This window comes from Priapulus caudatus, unplaced genomic scaffold (assembly GCF_000485595.1).
Source record: "Priapulus caudatus unplaced genomic scaffold, Priapulus_caudatus-5.0.1 Scaffold294, whole genome shotgun sequence".
Lineage (NCBI taxonomy): Eukaryota > Metazoa > Priapulida > Priapulimorpha > Priapulimorphida > Priapulidae > Priapulus > Priapulus caudatus.
The window spans coordinates 227081-232108 of record NW_014577355.1 but is presented as its reverse complement, the minus strand read 5'-3'; the positions used below and the strand labels follow the sequence as shown (position 1 = coordinate 232108).

Genomic DNA, 5028 nt, shown 5'->3' with positions numbered 1-5028 from the left:
CGTGAATACTTCTAGCATCCCCGCGCCGTTTTTCCTCGTATTTAAATCCAGGCGATCAGCCGCCTCTCATCCGTGCTTGTCTACTCGATATGTCTTCTTATTGTATGCTGTGAGGCATTGTCCCAAACCGCAATTTTGCTTCGTCGTGATAGTCAAGTTGTAGCAATCCATGTTCTGACTCAGGAGTCCCTCTTCTTCTTCCCTTTCCCCCCTATTGTTTCCCGGTTACTCCTGTTATGGAATGGCAAAGTGAATTTAGACTATAGCCGTTGGCTTCACATTTTGGTGTTTAATTAAGGATTATTTGGTGGCAGCACATGTTTGCAGTGCTTTAGGACAACGCTTTTTCACATTGAGTAAAGAAAGCTATTTGCAGGGGGAGTGATGTAACAGTGCACGTGCGTAATTAGTGTTAAAACTTGTTTACTTAGAAATTACCCGCGCACACAATTTATACATATAGGTGGTCGCGCCTACACGCGTTAGTCAGCTGGCTAGCTGCCCAAGATCGAGCAAGGCGCGTGTGCGCCTTAGACCATGTATGTTTAAATCTAGATTTGGGTGACACGCGTTTATATGTCAACCGATAAGCCTACCCGTGTCCACTCCCATTGAAACATGTACGAAAGGCTTTGGCCTTGGACCAAAGTCAGCTGCCGCGCAGATACGTGTATTTAGTATATACATGTCACACGCTTTAATTAGTTGCGCGTGTGATAATGATATTGTAGACACGAGGTTTGCATTAATTAAATCAGTTAATAATTTTATAACACCGTTCAGATTATCGGCACAGCAGATTGATTCTTGTAATGACTAACTAGGCACGAGCAATGAGGTCGAGGGAATGTGCGAAACACGGTCTGCGAGGGCAGGCGGGAGTGTTTGTGCACGAGTGGGAAGGTTGTTTGTGTACACATTTAGCACACGACTGAGAAGCAACTGAGGGGACGCGGCTCTCCCCGGAGGAGAGATTCGACACAATAGAGAGATACTCCTGTCTTGTGAAATAGAGAGCTATCGTGGACGTGGCATCCTTGTAAGGATGGCCGATCATTTACTCACATAACTGACCGTGTACATGGGGGATATTCTAAATCGAAACATCTGCTGGACAGTTTCGGTTGTTGGGATGGTTCCTTGTTTGGATAGGGGTCCCTAGACGCTAAATTTAAGCGTGTATATATAAGACAGTTCACGCAAGCACAGTCAGTGTGTGTGCTAACATTGTCTGTGTTGCAACGTGCATCGATATCCAGTCCGTGAGTATGTAAGTTCTTTCTTAACTAATGGCTTAAGGTTCTTCATGCACCATAGATCTATGCCACTATAGACCTATAACTGTCTTGTGTTCTTATTTGTTCTATCGTAGTAAGCTATCTTTTAGTACGTGCAATAACTTTCTATATTTCTAAACGTAGTACCTTATAGCTGTGTAAATTGTACTCGCACTGTGTAATTCGTCAGCACTTCTCCGTGTACTGTAGTACGTGTATTTCTATTAACTACAGGAGCTTTCCTGAATAAATCTTATTCTTGTGGCACTGTCACACTTTCTTATGCTTGTGAATATCAAGTGTTAACATTTCTATACACTTCTTGTAAGACGGGGATTCTCTGTCTACAATATATCTGTTGATATTAAGAATTACTAGATATGATGTTGTATACATGCATCTATATATATGATAGATATGAGACAATGAAGTATGATACATTGTACTTACATGGCCTGCGTGACTGCGTATAATGCACGTGCCTACGTTTAATGCATGTGATTACGTAGGCCATTGTATTTAACTTAGGCGTGTAATTTTGATTATGTTAATTGTAATGTATATTGATGGTCATCACTGCATATGATGCGTATGCAGGCGTGTGTGTGGATATGTGTATGTATATGTATCTACATATATATATACATCTATCTGTGCACATCTGTCGCATATAAATAGCTGTACATTCCGTGCTAATGAGTAGACATAATTAACATAGTGTACTTAGTTAGTACCGGGGCATCCATGTTAGTGTATCATGTTCATTAAAGATGCTTGTACCGTTGCATACGTAACTTCAGTGTTGAGTACTTTATCTACGCATATGTACCACGATAGCTCTAATCATATATGCAGACCGCTAACGATCACGGGTAACAAACGATCAGAAGGAAAGCGTCAATTACTGTAATCGATCATCCAGCATACGTCATACCCAGGTCGGTCACCTACGTGGCCGAAGGGGTGTAAAACATCTCCACTCCTTACCCGCCATTTGCTGTCCACTCTATAACACTCTAAAAACTGACCATAGCCGATAATCCCAAACCCTATGCCATCCCGGTGGCCAGCAGTGATTGGTAGAAGCATATTCGGTAGTGGGATCGCGACTCATCTTGCAAGATCGGGGGTATAAAAGAGCCCGCACAAGAGACACGGGGCTCTCTTGTGTTCACCCTCGTCTGTTGCTAGATTTGTGCGTAGTGCGCAACCTTTAGTTTACCCTGTGTGATTTGTACGTGTTTTAGTGAGTATAAAATATACAGTGAAACGGCAGTTGTAAACCATTACCAATTCTACATTTTATTTATTATATTTATAAGTTTATTACCGCATTTCACGGCGCATATAGCTCTCATCTATAAGCGCACAGTCGCCTGGCAGCAGAAGATATCCAGCGATTACATTGGTGCCGTGACCAGGATTCGAACCTGGGTTATTGCGGCCACAACGCAAGGTACTGACCACTATACGATCACGGCCTCCGTCCTCAAAAGACAATTCCCTGTGCAATAAGCGAATAGGTGTGGTACAAATCGCACAAAACCTGAGCGGCCGGTTCTCAAATGTTTAGTTATAGGGGACAGATCGCCACTAAAGAGGCGATATCCGGAAGATATACGAAAATAGAAGTTGTATGCCACTCAAGCATTTGACATACCGTATGAGCAATTGAAGGACTCCATTGCTAATAGTCGTCGCATTTTGAGTGCAGGGGAAACTTTCCCATTGTTGGGTGCATCCATTGGTTTTTCGGGGGTACAATGGCAACAGTTTGCCATTTACGCATTGCTCGCCATCAGTTGCGTGGGAATTATCTGGTTCTACTGTAAAAAGACAACCCTAACCCTAACCCTAACCCTAACCCTAACCCTAAACCAGGGTGTTGTTATCAACGTCGTTTCGCACCCACTCCCGTACTTTTCTCAACACGAGCTGCGGCCTCGCCTACCCTTACGCGGGACGCGGTTGTAGGGCCGGCACCGCCGCCAGATCTAGTTAAGTCTAACCAGCTTGAACCACCCACCCCACCGTCCCCACCTCCCTCGCGTACGACCCCGCCGGAAACCATAGAGTTACAGACTTATTTACATGCTTAAGGGTGTTGGGAGATATGGTTATCGATTGATAGTTCTAGATGAGCACATTCGTGTTGTACATTAGACATTAAGCTTCGCGTTTACACTAGTATTTTGACTGTCGGGGGGTTAGTTACAGCCGTGTAGGTCCGGCAATCGAATACGCCTACTGTATCTCCTGCATGTCGTAGGAGGCGACTAAACGGAGTTGGCGTCAGGAATGGCATCCGGCCGTAAAATCTACCCGCCATACATGCGGTCGTGAATACTTCTAGCATCCCCGCGCCGTTTTTCCTCGTATTTAAATCCAGGCGATCAGCCGCCTCTCATCCGTGCTTGTCTACTCGATATGTCTTCTTATTGTATGCTGTGAGGCATTGTCCCAAACCGCAATTTTGCTTCGTCGTGATGGCCAAGTTGTAGCAATCCATGTTCTGACTCAGGAGTCCCTCTTCTTCTTCCCTTTCCCCCCTATTGTTTCCCCTTTCCTCCTGTTATGGAATGGCAAAGTGAGTTTAGACTATAGCCGTTGGCTTCACATTTTGGTGTTTAATTAGGGATTATTTGGTGGCAGCACATGTTTGCAGTGCTTCAGGACAACGCTTTTTCACATTGAGTAAAGAAAGCTATTTGCAGGGGGAGTGATGTAACAGTGCACGTGCGTAATTAGTGTTAAAACTTGTTTACTTACCCGCGAGCACAATTTATACATATAGGTGGTTGCGCCTACACGCGTTAGTCAATTGGCTAGCTGCCCAAAGTCAAGCAAGGCGCGTGTGCGCCTTAGACCATGTATGTTTAAATCTAGATTCGGGTGACACGCGTTTATAAGTCAACCGATAAGCCTACCCGTGTCCACTCCCATCGAAACATGTATGAAAGGCTTTGGCCTTGGACCAGTCAGCTGCCGCGCAGATACGTGTATTTAGTATATACATGTCACGCGCTTTAATTAGTTGCGCGTGTGATAATTGTATATCTGTTGATATTAATTACTACATATGATGTTGTATACATGCATCTATATATATGATAGATATGAGACAATGAAGTATGATACATTGTACTTACATGGCCTGTGTGACTGCGTAAAATGCACGTGCCTACGTGTAATGCATGTACTTACGTAGGCCATTGTATTTAACTTAGTATGAATATTGATGGTCATCACTGCATATGATGCGTATGCAGGCGTGTGTGTGGATATGTGTATGCATATCGATCTACATATATATATACATCTATCTGTGCACATCTGTCGCATATAAATAGCTGTACATTCCGTGCTAATGAGTAGACATAATTAACATAGTGTATGGGTGACACCAACGTCAAATATAAGCATATATAAAGCATAGTATGCGGTATAGAATGTAACATAAATAGATATACGTGTAAAGTCTCCTATGCTACAACAGGTGGCCTTCGGCCCTTTCCTGTTGACTAGCTAGAGAGGATGTAAAGATGGTAGATTAATCCAGAACGGATGTCAGGAAACACCCATAATCTTGGGATGGCATTTCCACCAGCCCTGGTAGAATGGTCGTTTTTAACCCAAAGGTTTGCAGTGGGATAGACGACAGTGACACCTAGTGTAGAAAATAAGAGGTAATTAGGTGACAGTTTGGACATATTGTGACAAAGTGGTGTCACCTGTTGAGTAATAATAAAGC

The 5028-nt window shown here is 43.5% G+C and overlaps 1 non-coding gene across 1 annotated transcript; it reads right to left on the bottom strand.

Annotated features, from left to right (window-relative positions):
* Window positions 1-2686: 2686 nt before the first annotated feature.
* On the bottom strand, window positions 2687-2758 carry Trnah-gug. Its single transcript has one exon. It is a non-coding gene; the product is annotated as a tRNA-His (tRNA).
* Window positions 2759-5028: the final 2270 nt, after the last annotated feature.